The sequence below is a fragment of the Prionailurus bengalensis genome, chromosome A3 (assembly GCF_016509475.1).
Source record: "Prionailurus bengalensis isolate Pbe53 chromosome A3, Fcat_Pben_1.1_paternal_pri, whole genome shotgun sequence".
NCBI lineage: Eukaryota > Metazoa > Chordata > Mammalia > Carnivora > Felidae > Prionailurus > Prionailurus bengalensis.
The window spans coordinates 122,119,627-122,145,318 of NC_057354.1; the positions used below are offsets into that span (position 1 = coordinate 122,119,627).

Sequence of the window (25,692 nt, forward strand, 5' to 3'; positions counted from 1 at the left end):
AGCCAAAGGGGGATGGATAAGAAGGAAAAGAAGGATGGAACGAAGCACGGCTGTTGAGAGAAAGCGAGTGAGGGAAGGCAAGAGACCGGGGAGTGTGGTCAGCAAGGGCACCTTCCGAATGGCTTGGCCGGGTGAAGCAGCCTTGAGTGCGGACGTCCAGGGCATGGCACACAGTGTCCTCTAATGGAAGAGTTCCAAGCGCCGTTAGCTTTGGAGACATCTGCAATGTCGTCTCAGGATGCATGGCATGCAGGGGGACAAGGGGCCCGGACGGGAGGTGCCGAGACGGTCCCGGGGATGGAGGCTGGGGAGGCTGCAGAGGGGCGCGTCTCAGCACTGATGGGGGTCAGGGCTTGCCTTTCCCCACCTCCAAGGTCTAGGTGTCTGGTGATGTCATTCTTGGCTCAGCCTATGGTTCTGCATAAACCGGGTCCTCGGCTTTAGCTCCCCTGAGCTCCACCCCTGCCAGGGTCACCCACTGCAGTGCAGGGATCAGGTTTCGCTCCTGCCAGCTGGCTCTGGCACCACACTCTCGGTCACGGACAGGCACGGAGCAGCCCTGCTTTGCATCTGAGCAGGCCCCGTTCTGCAGCAGGACACACACAGCCCAGTGATCCGGCCCAGTTTCCACAGGAAAGTGATAGCTTCTTCCACTGGTCACAGGGGACACGGTGGGCTGTGGAGACTTCCTATCTTCTTGGGAATCAGTGGAGTTCTGCGTGTGAGGCAAAAGGGACAAGCACGACCTGGCTCCAGGCCACGGGCTGAGGTGTTCCCAGGAGCAGGTGCGGCTGCGTGTGCAGTGATGTATTTACCGAGAGCCCCAGCAGGTGCTGTGCGGGGGTGGTGGAAGGGGATACAGAGATGAGATGTGATTCCCTCTCTCCAGGAACTGGCTAGGGCAGGGCAGATGGCCATGAGTTCACAGTGGGGACACCGGTCCGGGGGTTGATCTACCAGGTGTCCTATTGAGGTCCCTCCCTTTCCTAACATACATGCTTCTTGAAGACTGAGATAAATAAGAACCATGTGCCCTCCCCTGTCAGTGGGACGGAACAGCAAATCTCAAAATAGGGGCCATTAAACCCATTCCCCTGGGTGTCTAGATCCCCTTCACCTCACCCCACTCACAGTGTCTAAAACGTGAAGGTAGGGGTCCCTGGGTGGCTCAGTCGGTTAAGCATCTGACTTCATTCAGCTCAGGTCATGGTCTCTCGGTTTGTGGGTTCGAGCCCCACATCAGGCTCCGTGCTGACAGCTCAGAGCCTGGAACCTGCTTCCGATTCTGTGTCTCCTCCTCTCTCTGCCCCTCCCCTGCTCACACTCTGTGTCTCTCTGTCTCTCAATAATAAATAAACATTAAAAAAAAATTTTTTTTAAAAATATTAAATACAGGGGCGCCTGGGTGGCTCTGTCAGTTAAGCGTCTGACTTTGGCTCAGATCATGATCTCACATTTTGTGGGTTCGAGCCCCACATCAGGCTCTGTGCTGACAGCTCAGAGCCTGGAACCTGCTTCCGATTCTGTGTCTCCCTCTCTCTCTCTGCCCCTCCCCCACTTGTTCTCTGTCTCTCTCAAAAATAAATAAACATTAAAATTTTAAAACGTGAAGGCTTATCCTTGGAAAGCTGACTTCTGTGACGAGTATCTCCTCAGTCTCTTCTCAGACACTCATCTCCACCTCTGCCCCCTCTAGGAGCTGGGAATGCCACCATCACCAGATCCAAGATGCCACCATCACTAGATCTGTCTAGTTTGGTAACTCCCCGCCTCTTACCCGACAGTCACAGAAGCAAAGCGTCCCCTCGGGCCTAGGACGACGAACCAGGACAGCTGTCCGGCCACTCAGCGGTGCCATTAGATGCATGCGAACAGCCCACCAGCTCCTGAGGCCAGAAACCCATCTGCCCCTGCTGGTTGTCCCCACTGGGCTGCTGGGTGGCGGCAGGCTGGATGCCCAGTAGATGCTTCTTCCATCTTGGCAGCTGATCCAGGCCCAGCCTGGAGCCTCCTCCTGCTGCTTGCTGACAACCACGGCTACTGACAACTCAACCCTAGAGCTCCGGTAGCTTCTCTCTAAGCCAGGGCTCTGGGAGAGGAGGGCCATCCCCAGGCCCACCTTTTCTGAGTCCAAAAGGAACATGCACATGGCTGGAAACTTGTCGGCCTGCCGTTCTGGCCCCTGCTGCAGACGGAAGCTGGGTTCAGGCCACAAGCTGGCCCCAGGTAAAGGCCACGGAGGCTCCTGATCAGAGGGCACCAGGCTTGGCACCTAAGAACAAAGCAGTCCTGGGGCTGCTATGGTCTTCTCCCCAGTCCTGGGCCCCATGTGCTATGCAGAGATGGCTTTGGCCCATGGACTTCTAAAGCCTCAAGTGCCACCAGACATGCTAGGCTGGGCCAGCTCAGCCTCACCTGTCCTGAACCCTGGTGCCCCCCGCCGACCCCCTCCAACCTTCATTCCAGGCCCATCCTCCTGTTTCCTGAGCAACAGTAAGTAAGTGGATGTCGGCAGCTGCATTTCCAGGCTCCCCTGCTCCTGCAGGCTCATTCCTGGCCTGCCGGCTGGGTGTTCAAGCAATCCTACAGATTCTTGTCATCAGATATCTGCCCTCACACGCAGGCCACGTTCCCCCCAACTCTCCTGGTTACCTGGTTTTTATCATCTAGGTTTGAAAATCCTGAGTCAAAATTTGAGGCCAGACCTCCATAAATTTAATCCAAGGAAATAATCAAACCACTATGCAAACATATATGCACAAAAATGTTTGTTGTGTTTTGTAGGAGTCAGATATTAAGAATACACTCTATGCCCATCATTAGGGCACTGCTTAAGTAAATTGCTTAGATTATTCTATCCAGATGATATGAAGAGTTTTAAAGTGCTATAGATTTGTATTTACTGACATCAGAAATGTACCCTTCCTACTGTGAAGTCAAAAGCGGTACATACAGTGTGATCCCGTTTACGTGTGCATGTGTGGGTGCATCTGTGCGTGCACACTTTACAGTTGTGCAGAGAAGGAAAGCCCAGAAAGAGACACTAAAGTGGTGATTTCTCGGCATTATGAGTGTTAAGTAATTTATATAATTTTAGGTGCTATCTTTTAAAGTATTTTTACAATGAGCAGTCTTTTAATGATATTGAATACAACTACTTTAATAACAAGAAAAGGTAAACTGTCAAAGAAGCATTACAGTTGAGGAGCTTAAAGATGACCCGGCCGCTGGCTGCCCCCGGATCCCACATCCTGGGGAGCCATAAGAGCTACAGCAATGCTCTTAGGTTGATCCCAGGAGGACTGAGACCCGGGGGCTTTGCTAGGTTCTAATCCTGCATCTATGTAAAAATCTCCCTGACCAAAAGGCTGAGAGGACCAGCTACATTTCCTCACTTCCCCTAGAACATCAGTGTTAGAGAACATAGCCGGGAGTGCCCAGGTCTGATGCCTTTCCTATCTGCAGGCGAGCTGAGCAGAGACCTACCTTTCGATGTCCGTCTCTGGCAAGGTCAGGATTCGTCCCCAGGATGCAAAAACCTTGATGGCCACCGACACTTAGCACAGCGTGAGCATCACCAGGAGGCCAGACAGTCTAGAAAGAGAAGAAAAAGGGTGGGGGTGGGGTGGGAAAAGATATCATCTTCTGCAAAAAGATCTTTGGAATTTCAGTATCTTAGAGAGTCCCCACCCTAAGTGGAAGCTTGTCTCTGTGTGGAATTTCTAAGTGTGGACCATCTCACACAGGCTGTACCCAAAGGCGGCCGTGGGCACTCCCAGATAAGGGGGGGCCAAGCAGGCAGTGGAGACCCCCAAGGGGCAGAACCTAGATGTCCCTCCCCCATCCCCCAAACACACAAAGCCCTAATCCCCACAGGGGAACCATTAACAGTGGATAAGAGGGAGAATAAGGACATCGCCTTCCATCTGATTCAAACCAAGCAACTCCAGAGATGGGGAAAGATAAGAAATTCAGGTCTTTAATCTAATGCTGGAAAGAGAATAGGACACAAACTCTAGAATTACAAAAACAAATCATTACTTCTTTAGATAATGGGCAAGAAGACCTTGAGGAGGCAAAGGATGGGTTCCCTGGAGAGAATTTTTTTTTTTTTAAATATAGATTTAATACCTGGTAGAAAGAGCCTATCTATTATGGCGAGGCAGGACTATTCCCAGTTCCCTCTTTCAAATGTAATATATGTGAAAGCCATCTTCACGACAAGAAATGGCATCCTCCACTGCAAAAATGCACAACTGTCATTACCTGGGAATCGATATATTTTTCTAAACTGAATATATCATTATCAATTGATTTTCCTGTTTCCTCTTAGCACTCCAGAGTCCCGGATAGCAGGGGAAAGCTTTAATGTGATATGAGGGATTTGGACAGGTAAATAAGTTATTGTAAACTAATTCCACCTTGCGACGAGCTTCTCCCCGACAACGCGACGGGTCTTTCTCAGAGCCTCTTTCAACCCGCACTCTTCCAGCTGCCACTGACAGAGACACACGCGAGCCATATCAAATAGCCATTTTCAAGCTGAAGGTGGCAAAAATATTATTTTTCCCAAGGAGAGAGTGTTCTCTCTACGATTAAGAAATAACCTCTGTGGGGAAGCAAAGTAAGCCAAGGTCACCATTTAATTTTGACACAGAGCCAAAGTCGTGAGTACATTTCCCCTACCAAGCCTACGTGAAGTGCGCAGATAAATCGATCGCTTTGGCCACAAAATATTGACAGTACTGGTGATAATAAACGATTGATGTATTTCTGGGAAAGATCCCTGGAGGTATGTGCTGGTGAAAAGAGAGGTCTGGGAGACAGTGGTCAGATCATTTTAGATCCATGAGAATCTTATTCACTCATCGCTTCATTCCTTCATTCCATAAACATTTATTGAGGGCCTGCTGTGTGTCTGGCAATGTTCTAGGCACCAGGGATACATAAGTGAACAAAAACAGAAAGAAAAAAAATTCCTGCCCTCATGGAGTTCATCTTCTAGTGGGTGGAAACACAGAATAAACATTAAGCTTAAGAAATTGCATAGTGCATTAAAAGGTAGGCAGTGCTATATATTAGAGAAGCAGAGCAGAACATGAGTGTTGGGGGGCTGGGGTGCAGTTTAAAGAGGGTGGTCAGGGTAAGACTTATGAGATAGGGCATTTGAGCTCACGTGAAGGGGATAAGGGAGTGGGCCATGCAGGAATCCGGAGTTGTGTGTTCCTGCAGAGAGAAGAGCCAGTGCAAATGTCCTGGGGCGGGGGCAGGGGGGCATGCCTGTTGTGTTCCTGGGCCAGCAAGGAACCCACTGTGGGTGGGCAGGGAGAGTCTAGTAGGACATTCAGCTAGAGAAGTGAGTATCTAGATCATGCAGGGCCTTGTAGACCACTGTAAAGGCTACTAACTAACTGAGAGCCCAAAGTCCTGGCCACCCAGCTGCGGAAGGAGCTCTCATTCTCTTGAGACAGACCTCCCAGGACTGTCAGCTTAATCTGCTTCCCTTCCTTCCAAACCAGATGGCTCAGCTCTCCAGGGTGTGCCAGATGAACAGGGCACAGGCCAGGCAGGGGTTCAGAGGGGCAGTGGAGGGAGGTGAGCCACTAGGGCTGCCTAGCTTGTTCTGATGACAACGGCCTGGTCTTCCCTCCTCTGTGGCCCCCAGAGGCCACTTCTGGAGGAGATGATTGAAGCGAAGTTTCCCCCCCCAAAATAAACTGTGCGTGAGGCTGAGTTCTTTGGGACTTTTCCCTAACATGCTCATGGAGAGATCCTAACATGAGCTGCTGTGGTAGATTGTTACAGGCTGTGCTGGCCATCTTGCCCAGGTCTGCTTTCCATCCTGTCTGTCCCCATGGGGCTCACCTGATCTGCACGGAGGGCATCACTGGAGCTCTGAGACCCCATGACTCCCTTGGGTACAGCTAACGCAGATGCCAGCAGGAGACTAGGGACCCATGGGGGGTTGGGTGTTCATTCCCTTACTTGCCTTCCTCCTTGCAGTGGCTTGACGGGCTGGCTGTGACCCTTCAGTGCGGGTAGCGGGTCTGGATGGCATGCTGCGGGCCCCACAGAGCATTCTCTTTGCGCTCCAGTCACAGTGGCGTCTACATCCTTATGAACAGCCCTGTCATTCAACTCTCTTTAAGCCACTCATTTCAACATGCCCATTTCCTGTTAAGACCCTTATAAGGATCCGCTCTCAGAGGCAGTCGAAAGCAGGACTTTGGAATCAGGCATCCGAAGCGAAATCCTAACGCTGCCCCCTTAGTTTTGTGACACTGGCTAAGGTAATTTCTATGAACCTTCCTTTCTCACTCTTAGAACTAGAGAAACTGATGCGTAATTAGCAGTGGCAGCCGCAGGATCACTGTCCCAGTGCTTTCCCCGCCTGCCCCACCGCCCAGGGCAAGCAGCTGCTCCTGGCTGCCATCTTTGCCTGCCCCAACCCAGAAACTCCTCCCTCGAGGGGTTTCTAGCTGTTCTCTGCTCATATTTGGCATTAGTTGATGTCTCAGTGATTTCACTGATTTCTTCTTCTTGCTCTACCTTCACCCAACCTCTATTCCTTGCAGTCAAATCCCAGGTATCCAGAGAACAGACATTATCTTAATATTTGAATCTCTGACCCACGGCGACCCTCCATTTATCATCTTTTCTTTCTAGGAGGCCTACAAGCTATAGCCATGCACCTAAGCACATCCTGCTCTAATGAGATGCATGACAGTCCCAAGTGCTTTTAAAATGAATTACTAGAAACTGATTTCTAGTAATCATTTTGTTCCCATGTTAACACTGGGAAACGTTAAATTTCCAAAGAAAGTGGCCTGGGGAAATGAATTTCAAGAATGAACCCAGGAAGCATCAGGGAGACAGGTAAGGTTTTCCATCGCCAGGGGGGCTCAAGGCAGTATCTCGGGGCTTGACCTTGGCACCTGTGGGTAAACTGACCCTTTCTCTTTCACTAATTTCATCATCAAAGGGCAGCTTCCAGGCTTTAGGAAAAAAAAATTAAAAAGCCATGGGACAGGGATGTTTTACTTTGGTTTTAAAAATACAGTGGGTGGTAAGTCAATGCCTGTGAAAGGGGTCCGAATGTCCCCACCTCGGCAAGGCACTTAAGAGATGCTAATTGAGTTTGATGGGGCCTAAGGGCCAATATGAAAGCTCGACCCTCCGATGGGGTCTTTGGGTTGAATAACTGCCTATGTGATGCGAGATCTCCAAATTTCAACCCAAAGAAAATTCTGAGACCATTCTAAGTCTATAACCAAAGATGGTTCCTGACATGAACCAAATTGATAGCCAAGAGAATTACAAACAAGGGCCCCAGGATTTTTTATTTCCCTATAAAACGTACCAATTTTTTGGCGAGAAACTGCCCTTAAGAGAGGAGAAACCAATTAGGGAGTCTCCTATTTGATGCAGGATCATAGACTAGCCCTGCCTGGGTCTTGACCAGGCTACCCGATTATTACTCGGGTGTCTGGGCAGCTCACCACCCCTCAGCCAACCGGGAAGCAAGGATTTTTTTCTTCCTTGGAAGGAAAAAGCAAAGGAACCAGAGGCTGCAAACTGTAGAAGAAAACCAGCGCCCACATCCACCTTCCTGCCGGCCCAGGCTCAGGACCCGATGACGCCCCCAGTACCACGCCACATTCCTGCAAGGGGAACACTCATTCACATTCTCCTTCTTTTAAGAAGAAAGAAAAAACCACCCATCCATTAATAATATCAACCATGGGTTCACCAAAGCCTGCAGGCATCTCGCCAACCCCAAAATAAACACTCGCAAAAGGTTTATCCATCAGGTTGGTGACAGTTCATGGGCTGAGGGGTCCGGAAGGCACTGCTTTTAAAGGAGAGAACGGAAACACAAAGATGGAGTGCCTTTCGAGAACCCACCCAACACAATGCAGAGGTTTCCTCTTTCCATTAAGGAGCCAGAATTGGCCACTGATGAGATCCATTACTTATTCTCAATGCTAGGGATGTGCCGCCTGGCCAGCTTTCGTGTGGACGTGAGTTCTTCAAAGAAAGGTAGGATCTTCAGAGGCCATGACTCCTGCCTGAGACGTGATAATGAAATTTTCACAATGCTTGGCATTGACAAAGCCTCGCTCATTCACATTTTCTGATTCACCTTTCCTCGAAAGCTTATGAGCTGGATACTATTTTTATTCCTACTTTAGAGATGGGGAAACTGAGGCTCGTGGAAAAGAAGAACTATCCAAAGTTACACGGCAGATACATAAGGTAGGGGGGGGGGGGACAGAATTGGAACTCTACGTGCTTCAGCTGCCTTGTCCCTGGGGCCCCGATCGATGATGAGATTAGAGCTGTCTTGTGCTCATTCTGCAGTCACCACCCCTGGGCTGAATAAAAGTACAGGTGTCAGCAGATGGCCTCATTCCACTCTTGGTCCTGGTGAGCCCAGAACAACCCTAGGACCCAACTGGCTGCTGCCCCCCCCCCCCCGCCCACTTCTCGGCAGCCCCCAGATGCCCTGGTGGCGGTCCAGCTCCCGCGTGACCCCCTCCCACAACAGAGAAGCCACAGATTGTGCTCCACGTCTACCACAAAACCTCTGTCAGCACTGAAGCAGCTCATTCTCCATTACTATTAACTCAGTGTTTCTCAACTTTTTTTTTTTTATCATCACTGCCCCCACCAAGAGAAAAATTCAATTCAATTCCATTTTAATGCTTTCTAACAAGTGACATTCAATTCTAAGGGTAAGATTTTGACGGGTAGGGTGGAGATTCAGAGGAGAAGCCATTACAGCGTCTCAGGGTCTTTGTGCCTCCTTCACTTCGGGAATCGACTAACACCCCCTCCCCCCTTGAATGCATTCACTGACTTTCTCCAAACCCGCTACTTCTGGACCCTTATCTCAGGACCCAGCACAGCCACCTCCTCTGCCTTAAAACCCCACGTCGTCCCTCTCTCTCTTGCCCCCCGCCCCCAGCATTGTGGTTAATCGTGCACAGTCACCTGTCCTCTATAATCTCCACTACCGCTGCCGGGGCCAGGCCTCCCCAGCTCTCACCAGGCCCCCGAGTAGCCCGGCCGCCGCCACAGGGATTGTGCTCAACCCCAGAATAGTCACGGCATTCCTGCCCCAAATCCCTCCATGGCAGGGGCCCCAGGGAGCCCAGGCAAGTCCAGACTCTTTCCATGCCCTGTGTTGTCCAGCCTCCACTGCCTGGGCCACCTGCCCCCCAGACACCCCCAGCTCTCCTTCTGTGACCAGATACATACCTGCTCCCCTGCCCGGACCTCCTTCCACCTGCCTTCACCCCTTCTCCTACTGAAAACTTGTCTTGGGAGTATAGACACTCTTAAGGAAAACTGCTGCAGAATATCAAGATAAGTGCACGTGTGTTACCCAGACAGGCTTCCTGATGGCCCATCTCCAGGTCCCTTTTGGCTGGTTTGGGCAAGGAGAATGGGCAGAGAAGGAAAACGGGGTGCCCACACGATCAGATCCTGAATTATGCCACGACAGTGCTCTGCCAGACACCAGGACTGAAACAGTACAGAAAAAAAGTCCAAATCAACCCTATCCCCTTCAAACCCGCCCCCCATTTTCTCATGGCACAGCACACCCCTCAGCAACGATATTAACTAGGACATGTTAATATCCTAGTTATTATATGCAATATCTTTGCATTTTTTAAAATGTTTTTATTTATTTTTTGAGAGAGAGAGAGAGAGAGAGACAGAGCACGTGTGAGCGGCGGAAGGGCAGAGAGAGAGGGAGACACAGAATCCGCAGCAGGCTCCAGGCTCTGAGCTGTCAGCACAGAGCCCGACGTGAGGTTCGAGCTCACGAGCCGCGAGATCATGACCTGAGCCGAAGTCGGGTGCTTAATCGACTGAGCCACCCAGGCCTTTGCGTTTTCTGAAGACCACAAGATGAGGAGAGAAGTGGCTTATGCCAGTGGACCCAACAGCCTGACTCGCCTGCGGTGCCGTTTAAGGTGTCGGCACAGTGTGTAGCACCTGGCCCGTAGTACATGCTCAGTAAGGCTCTGTCGAAGGAAGCAAAATGCCTACCAGACTCCACTCATTTTCTACAATTTTGCTTCACACATCTGGAAGTTCACACCACAGTTTCATGACTGGAATACAAACCAGCTTAAAAAAAAAAATTCAGACACGGCTTCCAGATTTCGCTCTTATAAACAGGCCTGCATCCTCCCTTTAAATTGCAATAATTCCTTCCCAGATGTTGCTTCTCCTTCAGACCCATAAATTTAAGCTTTTCATGATGATGCTTCACATTCGCCTGTGCTGCTGGCTCTGTGGAGTGCTTCCGCATCTTCTCTCCTTCATTAGATGGCCACATGGACCCCGGGAGAGCAGGACAGGCACTGGCATCGCTAATTCACGGACAGGGAGGCCGGCTGCCGAGAATGCCAAGCTGGACTGCAGAGCGAATGGGCTTCCCTCGCCTTCCTGGTGCTGAGAGACAGGCAGTACACTCTCCCAGCACCTTCCAGGTCTCTCTGTGGGTTGGGCCATCTATGGAGGCTCACCTCCACCACGTTGGCCTCAGCATTGCCACCCACCTCAAACTCTGACTCAAATGTGAACAGGTCTCTCCCGTTGGTTCTGACATTCCTGCAAGGCTATCACATTGCAATAAGGCCTGTCTAGAGCCTTGGAGTAAAACACAACAGTAGGCCAGTTGGTGGGTGACGGCAGTCATCAGAGAAGCACTATGTGCCCAGACAAGTTGGTTCCCCAGCTGTCCCCATGAGGCTCTGCAGGCCCTGGTCAGGTGGTCCCTGCTCCATGAGGTGGCCCCCATCTTGGCATCATCCACAGAGGAACTCACTCTCAGGCACGAGCCTACCTCCAGGCTGCACCTCCAGGCAGAGCCCGAGAAAGTAGGGCTTCTCTCTTTCTTTCCACCTCCCCTGTTCCAGTTTCTTGTCTGAGGCCTGTCTCCTTCCTAGTGACAGGGAGGCTGTTTGTTTTAGTTCTTCAGGGTGGCCTTTGACCTGCACCCTTGGCCCTCAAGTAGCCAACCGCATCAGAAGACACCTGAACCCTCCTCTATGTGGGCCACCGCGTCCATGTTGGGGGGCAGGAGTCACCAAACGCCATTATCACTGGTTCTGGCATCTGCTTACTGCCAGGGTCAGGAATGATAGTCTGGTCGACACCCGCTAGTGCACAGGGTCCCACAGCATCCCCTGCCCCCCGACACCCCTGCCCACAGTTTTAGAGAGAAGTGATGGGGAAAAGTGACTTCACACAGTAACAGGCTGGGTTCTTAGGCTCGGTGGGTTTCTGGTCTGCTCAGGGAGATGCAGAGAGATCTGATAACCCCTTCTCCGGAGTCTGGATCCCTACGGCCTGCGTGGGATGGGCAGAGCTTCCTTTCTGGATTTCCATCCTAGTCCCTGCTGGACCGGTTCAGGGTCTGGCTCAGCCTGTGTAGAGGTCAAAGGCACTCAGCATAGCCCATGGCACATATAACAGGTGGCTGCAACCATTATTATCTCCATGTCTGCTAACTGAAGCACAGAAGAGATGTCCCTAAAATACCTATGGTGCCATGGTGGGGGAGGGCTGGGAACCACACGAGGTGGTGCTTTCTCTCCTGGCACCGCTCCACAGAAGTGAGCACACAGGGGCAGACACATGGGCAGGGATCTTCCTGGAAGGCAGTCGAAGCAGTGGGCTCACCATGCATACAGGAGCCCTGGGTCGATCTGACACTGCTCAGCTGTCACTCCCTGCCCCCTCCAGCTATGTCCCTGAATTTCCTGAGAGGGCAGCTTCAGACTTTACTGTCCCCCGCCCAGACAGCAGCCCCCCCCACCACCACAATTGGTAAACCAAACGAAAGGCCTGTGGGAAGCTGCTGCTACCGCTCCGATTCTCTCATTCCACCTCTTCTGAACCCCAGCCTATAGGGCCAGCGTCTGGAAACCACTGTTTCCTCACCCAGTAAAAAGCTGTTTTATTTGAGTAGATCTGAGGCTGTTTCTATACTCTCAGAGAAAAAAAAAAAATTGTGAAAGAAAAGCCTTTGGAGATTACAGTACTTTTTACCCAGATATGATGAGTTATCCATTTAAAAATAAACCACAGACAGGCATGTTTCTCCGTACCCAGGCAGAAAGCAGTCATTACCAGGAATTTCTCTAAGTTCTCTGCTTTTCTTGGCCAATATAGAAACAGCCTAGGAACTGAAAATAGAATTAGGAGCTAATTCTGTTTTCCTGATCTCTACCAACGTGTGCAGGCAAGTGGCTTGATCGCACCATGGCTTCATGTTCCATCTGAAAAAATAAAAAAATAAAACATGGAACCATTGCTCACCGAGCTCACGGCGCTTCTGCAATCTAAACCAGCAACCCAGGAGCCAGGCCAGAGAAGTCAATACAAATGCACGAATCCCCGAGCTGCAGCCTGGCACGGCTCGATGCCCGGATAGAGGCAAGAAAGCAAAGGCCAGAGCGGGTGAGTGACTAGCTCAAGGTCACACAGCTGAGGAGCAGGAGGAGCTGGGCGGCAAGGTTCACCCGCTGATCTCCTTCTCCGCATCGTCTCTCTGTGGCTTCACCGGACCTGAAGTTTCCAGGAAAGTCCCCTAGAAAGGTTAAACAACTTATCAAACCCTGTCTTCCTTCCTGAAGAAAGCTCCCCTGTCTTCCTCTCTCCTCTCCAGCGAGCAGTAAATCAGATATTCCTTGCTGCATTACTTTTCAAGCTCGATGTTTCTAAATCCAAAGACATCTATAAATAATACATACTCATTTATATGTACATTTAAAAGATTTAAAAAAAAAAGCCATAACAAAGATACCTGTAGATTCTTCTGAATACTAATGGCCTACTTAAAACACAGTGGGAGCAAATGGCTGAGGAACACAGGTAACCACACATGCGAACTTCCCTCCACTCTATCTCGGGCTGCGCCCGGGAGCCGGGGAGCCTCCGTTCTGAGCACTCCATTCACTGCTTCTCCCCCACGGTCACATTGAGCCATCTGCTTCTTCTTTTATATGTGGGACTGTGTATTTTTTTCCCTCTTCAGTTTTATATGAAACATTTAGCAATGAAGTAGCAAATAAAAATACTACATATCATCTAGAATTCATATAAAATTGTAGTTGGCTTGAACGCATCTAAAGGTTGATAAAAAGAAACACATAGATGCTTCTTAAAGGCTTATTTATATTTTATTACACATTACACACATCACACTCCATTGAGAAAATTTAGAAGTTGATGTGGTTCGCTCTGTCACAAGCTGGCATGGCAACGATTACTGCGTCTAGAGAACATTCCTCCTTTGGAACACAATGCGTTCGCCTTGCCGGTGCCCCAGCAGACGAAAATGGCGCAAATAACCCATCAGCACTCACTTAGTCACTGGGAGGGTTTCTATACTGTTCTCCCCGCCCCCCCCCCCCCCCCCCAGAGTGTGCACTCTTGGCTCCATCTGGCCACCCCATCCTCCACCCTGCTGATCCTCACTCCAAAGCCAGGATGTGGCTGGAGCACCATCACCTCCCAGACAGACGTCCAGGTCAACTAGAAGCTGGCTAGAGCTGCCACCTACCCTGTCACACACCCCCGTGCAGACATACAGGATGTCACAAGGCTGTGGATGCTACGGGCTAAGCTAACCAGCCTCCTAGAACTGAAGGTGGTCAGAGGAGGGAGGGCTCCCAGCTGCAGGAAGGCTCCCTGCCAGGGCTTACTCTAAGGTTCGGGAAGATGAGAGAACCTGCAGGGGCAGAAAAGCGGGCATCTGGTGTGGTTTCCCTTCCAAAGCGGATCCTACAACACAGATTTGGATACAATTGTCTTCGGGGCGGGTGGGCGGGGGAGTGTTGATCCAAGGACGAGGGAGCAGGGATGTCAGGCAGAACAGAAGAAAAGCCAACCAAGGATCCGTTAGTGAGTGAGATACTGGTGTGGGCAACTGGGGCTTAATCCTGCCGGGACCATTTTAGTGAGCGTGTAGTACGTATCTTAGAGACGTCTCACCAAGATGTAAGGAGCGAAGCCAGGGTATTTATTCATCACGTCCCACCTCTCACTGGTTGGTGGGTGCTTTGTGGATATCGATTCCCCCCCACACCTCCAGCCTGCCCTCACAAAGGGAGAGGCAGGAAATGGAAACTGTCAGCAGGTGGGCCCCAGGGACGGGGCAGGACACTGACAGCCTCTGTTACTGCAGGTTAAGGGAGGGCTCTCTTTTGCACCTGAATACTGGCAGGGACTGCAGCCACAGCACCCGTTGGGGCGCCTTGGTCTCTGGGACCCCGCTCTTCTGCGTAACAGGAAGACACGTGTCACTTGCCACAGCAGGAGACCTTGAGTTTGCTCATCCCCACAGCACATGCCATGTCAAATGCGTTTGTAGTAGGATCATCTGCTATCTGTCGGCCGTGCAGCAACCGTGTATGAAAAATAACATCGAGGAGCAAATTAAGTGATCTGTCTGCAAGCAGCCTGTTTTGATGGGGAAGGGCTACTGACAACAAATCTATGACAATTAATCTATGACAATTACACATAGATTATCTAAGAGACATGTATACATGTTCAGAAGGAGAACCCCGATTATGGGCATTTTATTATTTATTTATTTCAATGTTTATTTATTTTTGAGAGAGGGAGAGAGAACAGGAGGGGAACAGAGAGAGAAAGAGACACAGAATCCAAAGCAGGCTCCAGGCTCTGAACTGTCAGCACAGGGCCTGATGCGGGGCTGGAACTCACAAGCTGTGAGATCATGACCTGAGCCGAAACCAGACGTTTAACTGACTGAGCCATCCACGCACCCCTTGGTTATGGGCATTTTAAATATGACCTGGATTAAATCATCTTGTCTCCCTTGAAAGGAGTAGTAATAATTAAGAGAAGAACTGGGAGAAATCAATTATACCCATCACCTTCCCAACCAAAAAAAAAAGTTAAGAATTTTCACTTTTCAAGATGATGATGCCTTACTTAACACATTGAGACTTTTGGATGCTGCCAAGAACCGCTACAAAAAGGGTTATAGGCCAGAAGGACCCAGAGAAGCCCCTGGGTGCCCTGAAAATGGGATGGGAAAGCTGGGAGGTTGGGCATGCCTCTCCCTGGGGAGCATGGCCCAGATAAGGATTCGAGGCAAGTGGTTCACTTGGGGGAGTGATTTCAAGAAAGCTCAGATGGGCGAGTGGGAACAGGTAAGGGAAGGAAGTCAACGCAGATTGCCCTAAGTGAGCAGGTCACCGCTGGGGGCACCGAGGTCAGTCTCCCCGGGGACCTCTGGGGGACACAGAGGGGCAAGTCTCAGGGGCATCCCACTTGGGGTGTGACCAGCTGGGGTGTTTTCCATCAAGTCCCCTTTTTCCTCGGCTGAAAGCTGCTGCCAGAGGACTAACCTCCTGGCATTTCAGATCTGCCCTAAGTGGCCACCAGAGGCTCTGGGGGCGCAGGGCTGGGGAGGATCCTGGGAACATGAACTTCCAACATGTGCACACACACTGTGTTGGGAACTCATAACCTCTGATTACTTGGATGGAATTCAATTTGCCACTTTCAAAAACCTAACAAAAACAGACTACCCCCCACTCCCATGTAATCACTGAATAATATTATAATCATTTTGCGTGGAAATTGCATTATTTTCCCTGATGGAAGCAAAGGCTTTGCACCTCTCAGGGCTTCACCCGCTACATTACCTTTCAAAGTATGAAGTAGCAGGTTCCAATTATCTGAAAAAAAATTTAAAACAGTAACAGCACAATACATAGTGCGATCCTGACGGAGAGAATACACATTTTCCAGGACGGGCACCTTGATTGGTGGCTGTAACTGTTAAACACGTTTCAGGTAATATAGTGATAATGGACATTAATAGAAGCAATAGTGCTGAAGTGCTAGAATATAATCATTTCTGATTATATTACTATTTCCTTTTGTGGAGCACAGTGCATATTTCCGAATGACTCTGGGCTCATTAAAACGACAGAAAAGCCTGGCGGCAGGTTGGCAGAAAGGTGGCCAGAGGGGACTTGCAGCTCCTGGCGCTTGGAAAAACGGGGCAAGATGGTGGCCGGAGCTCCTGGTGGGCCCAGCAATCCCAGGACCCACCTCGGGATCCTGCTCCAACCAAGACCTCTGCCTGCCTTTGCAGGCACAGGCTGCTGACCAGCCGGTAAAGAATGCAAGGAGAACTTGGTAAACGAAAAAAATTTTGTTTACGCCCAAACACGTGACCGTCTCTCCTTTCATCTCTCATTAGCCCTCAGAAAAAGGGTGTTGCCTTATCTTCAAGGTACCCAATATATCGATGGGTACATTCTCTAACAAGTAAAGGACTTGTCTTAACAGTGCCCTCTCTCACCTAATTTAGCAAAAACAGATGCGGTAATTATTCTTGGGATTATGGCTTCATAATTTTAGCGTTCGGATGTTGTAAATACGCCTTAAAGACCACTTTCTCAAAAAAAAAATTTTAATATTTTTGAGAGAGAGAGAGAGAGAGAGAGAGAGCGTGAGCAGGGGAGGGGCAAAGAGAGAGGGAGACACAGAATCCAAAGCAGCTCCAGGCTCTGAGCTGTCGGCACAGAGCCAGATGTGGGGCTTGAAATCACAAACCGTGAGATCATGACCTGAGCGGAAGTCGGATGCTTAACTGACTGACCCACCCGGGTGCCCCTTAAAGGTCACTTTAAAAAGACACCTCCAGGGGCGCCTGGGTGGCGCAGTTGGTTAAGCGTCCGACTTCAGCCAGGTCATGATCTCGCGGTCCGTGAGTTCGAGCCCCGCGTCAGGCTCTGGGCTGATGGCTCGGAGCCTGGAGCCTGTTTCTGATTCTGTGTCTCCCTCTCTCTCTGCCCCTCCCCCGTTCATGCTCTGTCTCTCTCTGTCCCAAAAATAAATAAACGTTGAAAAAAAAAAAAAGACACCCCCCCAAAAAATAAGTAAAAAAATAAAAAAATAAAAAAAAAATAAAAAGACACCCGACAATGGCTAACTGCTACAAGAGATGATGAACATTCATCTGTAAGGCAAATGGAAACAGCAACGACCAACACAGCTTATAGGAATTGGGACCTGTGGCTTGGGGCAGAATTTTAAAGAAAGGTGTAATCCCCTAATGTGGTTTCTCTTGAAAACTTGGATGGAAGTAAGAATTGTGAGCTCTGGAAACTGTCAGAGGACTCAGAAAAAGCAGCTTTAGTGATAAAAATTACGCCGGGAACAAAACACTCACTGGGGTCGAAACTGCACGTGGGTGACAGGTTGGAATGAGGATGTGTGAAATTTGTCAGTGGAAAAGCTAATACTTTAAAGTTAGCATGTCATATATTTTGTCATTTTAAAGATGTGTAACTAAAGCAATTGATTAAATATTTTAAGTAAACAGTAAGTTATCTATATGCTACAACAATATCCTTTATGTCTGTATATTATAATAGGTCTATACACTAGAGATGTCTGCATCTAAATTCCAAAAAATTCATATATTCAGGCTGGCTAAAAAAACTTTTTTAGGAGACCTTTTCTTTGGGAAAGTGGGGAATACCTTATACTTGGGTGTAAAGTTAGTTTTCTTACCATGGTAGAGGGGTGGCCACCATCCTGGCAAAGGCCTAATTTAACCTACAGATCAAAGCCACTGGGGACACAAACTTTTGTTCATTGAATGGGTGGGAGAACCGAAGCCTAGGTAACTCTCTGCTCTACCAAGCCATCCTTAAATGAAGAAGTAAAACACACAAGAAAATCTAGAAATCTGAACCCGGGTTCTCCCATAGACATACCATGGGCAGTGGTTCAGCCTAAGGCTCTTCCTCTGTCAGGCGGGGATAATTTGGGGCCTAGCCTCAAAGAATCTACCTGTCGTAGGTGATTCTGGGGCACTGCAACGCCTGACTTCTCTTTAGGAGGTTTTCCCTTCGAATCACAGACCAGTTTGCATTTCCAAAGCCCTGCCAGAACCCTGCTACTTCCTGCCTTAAAAAAAGAAAAAAAGATACATTTATGAAAAGCCTACCTAAATATGAAAATGTATGTCTGGTCTTCTTTTCAAATGGGAGGCAGCTGCTGAAAGGTGCCAGGTAGGACTTGTCTATCACCTTGGCCTCCCCGAGCTGCAAAATCTCTTCCCCCCTCTGGCCTGGAACAGTCCCTTCTACCTGCAACCCCCGGGCTCCCACCCGTCATGCCTGTGGGTGCTGGGCCAGGGCCACCCACTGGACCTCCCATCCTGATGGGAGGAGGGGCCGCTGTTCCTAGAAGGTGGGAAAGCCGAGTCTGTGCTGGCTCACGATGCATCTCTGGGGGCTGAGACCCACTTGAAATTTGATTAGTAGTGCAGATCTACTTCTTCCCCCCAGCAAAGGCAGAGGAGGAGGGGTGCATTTGATGATGGGGTGGGGTGTCCTGATGGAGGAATTACATGAGCTTCCTGGGCTCCACTTAACATCCCAGGCAGCAAAGAGTGATTATGAGTTCCCAGAAGCGTACACTTCCCTCAAGCGTTTGTCTTTGGATGGGGCATTTCAGCCACAGAGTGCCTAAAAATTAACAGCTACACGAGAACTCCTAATCAGGCAGGATTAAGCTGGCTACCTCAAGGCCACACTCCTCAAAGTCGCAGGCATGGGATTTCTAGAACAGCAGCAGGAAGCCCTGGAACATATGAATTATGAATTGAGACCCTGTGGATGCTGGAGTCTGGTTCCAGAGCCCAGATTCACAGGGCAGATGGAAAGAACCACATTTCGTGCTTGCTTGCAATGTAGGCTCCCCCACCTACTGGTCATATGATGTCGAGCAAGCCTCATGCCTCCTCTGCCTCAGTCTCCTCAGTAACAAGAAGCACTTCCACCATGGGGTTATTGGGACATCAAATGAGGTGATTCAGTAAAGTACTCAGAAACGTGCCGACACGTAGTGTGTTCTCAATAAACGTGAGCGATTTTTGTTTGATCTCGTCTGCCACCAGAATGATCTTCCTAAGACACAACTCTGGTCTGCTCTCATTTGGAATCCTTCAGTGGTCTCTCACTGAACAGACAAAATCCAAAACACTTGGCATGGTATCTATGGCCCCAGCCCTACTCTAGTGACCACCGCTCACAGTGCCTCCACTCTGAGCTCCTAAGCACGCACATGCTCTCTGCTACCCTTGTGCCTTTCCACAGGTGCTGCCTCCACCTGTCCTGTCTGTCCCTCATCTTCTGCTTGGCCGGCTCCACTGTGCGTGCCTAAGTGCCCATCCACTGAGCTCCTGCAGTTACCATATGCACACATTTGCTGAGGCACCATTTACTCTATTCACATTTTGGACTGGATAATTCTTTGTCGAAGGGGCTGTCCTATGCAATGTAGGAGGGATGGCATTCCTGGCCTCTACCCACTAGATGCCAGTAGCATCCCTTTTCTCCCTTGCCCCCAAGTTGTGACAATCAAGAATAACTCCAAACATTGCCCACTCTCCCCAAGTTAGAAAAGAGGATAAAATTACCCCTGGGTTGATAACCACTACATTAGACGATAAGCCCCTTGAACCATAGGCTCTAGCTTCCTTCTCTATCACTGGGACCTGGCCAGATAGTTGGCAAATAGTAAGCGCTCAATAAATGGCCACTGAAAAGGAAAGAAGGAAATGAAATGAATTTAGTGCTCATAACATAGTAAATATCCCCCCCGCCAGGATGAGATAGGCATGTTGGATCAAATAATGAATAAATGAATGAGACCGAGTTTGATGAGTGACTTAAACACACAGCATGAGCACTGAGCAAACAAGTGCCTCTCATCATTTCAATATCTTACAGAAAAATTTCAGCCCCCTATCACCTTCCGGCTTCCTCACCATCCGTCCTGTTCAGCCGCTTCACATCCCCGCGAAACTTCTTCAGGGACTGACTGACCTTCAGTATGCCTCCTTAATCTGCCATTCCCTCCTCAGCCCACTGCTGTCACACCCCTTCCTCTGACCAAAACCAAATCAAACCAAGCAAAACAGAAAAACCAGGGAACTTCCCCAGCGCTTCAGATCTCAGTAGGCAGCACCTCTAACCCTCTTGTTGTACAAACTTGACCCCTAGCCGCCCTGCAGGCTCTTCCTCAAAGGTCTCTTATCTCTACCTGCCCCTCTTTACCTGCATTATCACTTGCCTCTCTTGCAACAGGCCTTTCTTGGTCTCCCTGAATCTTCACTTGTTCTTTTCTGACCTGCTCTCATGTGGCAGCTAGGGAGTTTTTCTCAAAATGCAAAACTGATTCTTTTTCTCCCCTGCCTGAAGCCTTCCTCATCAGTCTCAGATTGACTGGAGCCCCAGTGTGGCTCCAAGGTTATGCATGGACTGGTTACTGCCTCATCTTACTTTTCCCCCACTCTCCTCCATACTTTCACCACACTGGACTTCTTTCAGTTTCTGGAATGTTCCATACTCCGGGCACAGGGCCTTTCCATGTGCTGTTTCCTCTCGTTCTTCACCTGGTTATGCTGATTCAAAGTCCAACTCAAACATCAAGACTTCCTTGACCTGAGACTATATCCCATCCCTGTTTGTAGAGTTATGAGAATATATCTTCCTTCAAGCACCAGTGTTCATAATTTATGCTTACGATTATATGATTAACTTGGCTTCTTAGCCTAGAGTATAAATCCGAACAGGCAGAGACTATGTCCACTTATGTTTACCTCTGTGTTTCTAGCCTAGAGGTCAGCTACCTATGGCCTTTGGACCAAAGCCAGCCCCTTGTCTGTTTTTGTGAATAAGGTTTTATTGGAGCAAAGCTACACCCATGCATTTATGTATTTTCTGTGATTGCTTTCACCCGATGAGAGTTGGGTAGCTGCAACAAAGACAATATGGCTCTCCAAGCCTAAAATATTTACTCTACAGAAAACGTCTGCCAATCCCTGCTCTAGTCAGAACACCTAGTGCCTAGCAGAAAGCAGACATTCAATACAAATTTGTTAAATAAATGAGTAAATGGGAAAACTGAAAAAAAAATGAGCTTCTGACATATCCCTTAGTGTCTGCTGAGTGAGTGTCTCAAACAAGCCCCTCGAGGGCAATGCTGGCCACCTGCAGACGTGCACTGGAGCCCGTGGAGGCCAGTATTTGTGTGCTCTTTTCTCCAGGAGCAGAATTTCTTACATTTTCTTTGGATCCTGCCAACAGGTCACTCCAAGCAAGGAAGGGGCCTTTCCTCTGACTACAGGGTCTTTGCTCTTGGTGCTTCTAAGCCTGGGAAACTCTCATTGGCCATTCCACACCAGCCAGACCCTGTCACAATCCTGTGACAGCCCTAAAGGAAGAAAAGGTAATTCCAGAGCCACCTCCACCTCAGGGATACCCAGGGAACGTGGGACTCCATGGGTCCAAAGAAGTTTCAAACACACTGTGGGGACTTTGGATAAGGAAGGGAGCCCAGAACCACACCAAAACCCCTGAAGGGACAAAACCAAAGGACAGAACTAAAAGAGAAGACGTTAACTCCCAGCTCTCATTCCTCCTAGCCCAAACCTCCAGGACCCTGCAGCTCAGTGCCATCACTACCCAGAGGAAAAGATGACCTTAGTCACTCCGGCCCCCAAAGACCTGGCCATTCCTTGTTCAGAGCCCATTTTGAGTTGAGCCTTTGGTCAAACATCATCCTATAGTGGTCCCTGTGTTTGCACGAGGGTCACAGCCTCCATACCTTGCACTATCTCAGGGCAGGGCCTGCTTTATGCATCACCTGCCTCTGTCACCACTCCTTCCAGCTCCAACCCCTGGATCGGGAAGGCACACTGTGAGGCACACGGGAGGGTCTCAGCACACACCTGGGAAAGGCGAACGGGCCTCGGAATGCACTGGATCCGAGCTGCATGCACTGCCTCTGACACCTGAGAGGCCGACCGCAGCCACCCAGCTCCCTTCTGCCTGGGCCTGCTTCTTCTATGGCACGCCTGACCTGGAGTGGCCCTGCTTCTCTCCTCCCTCTGCCCAGCGCCGTCCCAGCCGGGCCCTGTCAGCACATTTCAAACCAGCCTGGATGCATCCACTGTCCAGTCCCATAGGTTACTAGACTCCGACTTCTTCTGGAGCTGCCATCCTGGCAAAATTTCAAAGTCAAGAAGTAGCCACATCCTTTTTTTCTTTTCTTTTTTTTTTTTTTCCATTTTGTGGGGGAAGACTCCAGAATTTTAATACTCATAAGTGGTAGCTAATTCCCAAAGCAGCGATAAAGCTGGATTCAGGCTGAAGTGTTAAATGTGGCAGGAACAAAAAATGCAATGTGAGCATTTACACCAAAGTGCAAATAGTCAGAAACCCGCAGAGTGGGTGCGGAGAATGTTTCCGGCTCTTCACTCATGGGTGCTAGACGCATGCATCACATGGCTTTACTAGAGAAGGAGTTTCACATTTAGTTCTCAGATGTTTTGTTAAAATCCACAGAAAAGAGAATGAACACTCCTGAGCGAAGCTCAAAGCACTGTTCCAAAAATTCTAGAACATTCTCTTCTACCTGCCTCTTCCCAGGTCTCTGGCATGGCTCTATGAACACTTGGGCACTAAAGGGACACTGCTGGGGGTTCCGTGGAGGCAGCTCCCTCTCAGTCCTGTCCCTGCTGCTGTCCCCACTGCATCAAAGTCTCTGGGTCCAAAGTCTTCTCTGCCTTGGCTTCTCCATTTACAAAAATGGAGAGGATGCTGGCTCCTGTCCCCCATCATGCAAGAGTCTGCTCAGAAAAGGAATCCTTTGAAGTAGGCTTGGTGGCTGTATCAGTCTGCTAGGGCTGTCATAACAAAATACCACAGACTGGGGGCTTCCACAACAGAAACTTATGTTCTCACAGTTCTGGAGGCTGGAAGTCCAAGGTCAAGATGTCGGCAGTTTTGGTTTCTCTGGGGGCCTCTTGCTTGGCTTACAGAAGGCCGTCTTATCGCGGTGTTTCACCTAGTCTTTCCTTGATGTGTGCACATTCCTGGTGAGTCTAAATTTCCTCATTTGATAAGGACACCAGTCAGATTGGATTAGGGGCTGCCCACATGACCTCACTTAACCATAATTACTTCTTTAAATGTCCTCTCTCCAAATACTGGCACATTCTGAGGTAGTGTGGGATTAGGGGCTTCAACCTATCAGTTTTGTGGGGAACACAATTCAGTGTCTAACAACAATATGCTTTATCTTGTGGTAGAAATAAGGGGTTGAAGCTTCACCCAATGGCAAACTTGCCTGCCCTCAGAAGAAGTTTTTGAACAGGGAGGTGAATAAAATTCATGACCAAAATATCTTCCATTAACTGAATTTCCATTTATTTGTTTTTAACAAAGATCTTCACTAAGACAGACAAATCAATGATGATGATATAAATAACAGTAATAGTAGACCAACCAGCCACACCAAGCAAAGCCACGAACACTTTTAACTTAAAACAGCTTACAGTTGCCAAACATTGTTCTAGGCCTGAAATGTTCCTCTGAACTACAATATATCGCATTTATAAAACGTATTAGTTAACTTTTACAGAGCTCTGTATATCAGTCACAAGAGACCGTGGACTATATATAAGTGGTCCAACTTTATGGGAGAACCAAATAATCATTGATTATTTAAGAGACCAAAGACAACAACTCCACCAAGAGGAGCCAGACCTGAGAAGAGAGAAGAGATTGTTCTGGAAGCACCACAGGGTGGTCTTATTTAATTCACAGTGAATTTGTCTCCAGAGACTACAAACTGATCGAACACAGGGTGTGGACGTGAGGAAAAAATAAATGTGCCCCTGCCTCCTGTTTCCACAAGTGGCCAAACTCAGCATAAAATCCTTTAGATCCCTTTCAGTGGAAGTGTCTGGAATGCGGTGCCAGGGACCAGTGGGGGCGGCTGGCCATGCACTCCTACACCAGGCACTTAGCATGGAGTCTGGTGGGCAGCAGGCACCCAGAAACACTTTGTTGTATGGAATTAAAAAAAACATTCACTCCAGAACAGACCTGGGCAAGGAGGAAGGGAAGGCTGCAGGAAAACGCAGGAATACAGGGAGAGCAAAACTCACAGAGAAACCCTGAGCAGAGCATTCTACCCATCACAGGTGATGGTACAAACGAAATAAGTAAGTCATTACTCGGTTTTCCGATAGGATTATGAAAGGAAGCAGAATAAAGTGGGATAAATAACTGCTTTAAAGTGTGTAATCTGCCTTTTCAGAAACGAGCCCCAGATTTTGTAAAGAATGTGTATCAAGGTTATGTAAGACATCAAGACTATCTTATAGGCCAATTTAAAACCCAGATGGGGGTTTAAATAAAATCGAGGCTAGTACGCATAAAAATAAGGTTATTTTAAAAACAATTACCGTGTGAGATAAACAATAAACATACTAGCTTGTTCTTTTACTGAGCTCGCCCTATAACAGAATTCAGGGAGTCTCCATCACTGTGTGAGTGGGATGGGGGGGGAGGAGGGGCGGAGAGGCTAACTCAGGAGGCCCAAGTGGAAAGGGGCTGGGTGTGGGGTTAAGGACTTGGTATTTTCTCCTCCAGCAAGGGGGAGCCAATGGTGGTTTTAAAGGAACAAGTGATTACATCAAATTGATATTTTTCAAAAGAGGACTCACTAGTTAAAAGCCAACTAATGAAAACAGTAGCCATCAGCTGAAGCAAGCAGGCATGTTCTGTGATTTGCTATCTTCCATGAACATTGGTGAGTGAGTGAGCCATCGGTCTTATGTTTATTTATTTTTAATGTTTATTTACTTTTGAGAGAGCGTGCGCATGCACAAGTGGGGGAGGGGAAGAAAGAGGGACACAGAGAATCCCAAGTGGGCTCTGTGCTGACAGCAGCAGGCCCAAAGTGGGGCTCGAACTCACGAACTGCCAGATCATGACTTGAGCCAAAGCCGGACGCTCAACCCGATGGGCCACCCAGATGTCTTCCCATTGGTCTCAGGCTTAGGGCTCGCTGTCCTGGTTTCAAACACTGTAGACTCCTCACAATACAAAACTCCTCAAACACTGTTCTAAAACATCTTCCTTTTTAAAGAGTAAATGCAGGTTGAGTCAAAAATGTGGCAGCTTGCCAATCGCAAGAGAAAACCTGAATTTTCTTTATCAACGGGAAAAAAAACCCTAAAATACCAAGTCCCTCTCATTTTATGATCTTGCTTTTTCTAAATATTCATATAAGCTGACCTTTTCAAGGCATCGCCTGGAACTGAAAACATGCTAGTAATAAATTGTGTTTCTCTGGCTTAATTGAAACAGTGTCTTTGCCACGAGTCAGGGGCGCTGGTTTTCATTTCTCAGGGTGCCTGGAGAGGCAGAGTTGGTGAGGCATCACGGGGCGACCAGGACCCGGTGGGGCTTCTAGTTCCAAGGGAAAGGCCCACACCACACTCCCAGCAAGGATCGTGTGTGTGTGTGTGTGTGTGTGTGTGTGCGTGTGTGTGTGTGTGCGCACGCGTGCCTGTGTGTGCAAGACCTTCCTCCTGCACTTCCCATCTTTGAGTCCTCCAAAGTGCTTTCCTGGAAGCTGAATGGATGCTAACCAGGACTGTGGACACCTTTGGCTGCCTGCTGAAGGCTGTGGACACCTTTCCAGAATAATGGTTTTGAAGGTATAAAATAAAGCACATAAGATGATGAAAGAAACCAACTGTGTTTATAGTTTTCAAAATATTAAAAAAGCAAAATGCTAATGTAGTAGTAA

The 25,692-nt window shown here is 48.9% G+C and overlaps 1 protein-coding gene across 3 annotated transcripts in view; it reads right to left on the bottom strand.

Moving 5' to 3' along the window:
• Positions 1–25,692, bottom strand: part of KLHL29 (kelch like family member 29) — a 310,478-nt gene that overhangs the window by 223,961 nt on the left and 60,825 nt on the right. For all 3 annotated transcript variants that reach the window (XM_043604449.1, XM_043604446.1, XM_043604447.1), the window contains exon 2: positions 3,487–3,594. The gene's annotated coding sequence lies outside the window, so the exon portion shown is untranslated. The remainder of the gene's footprint in view (positions 1–3,486; positions 3,595–25,692) is intronic.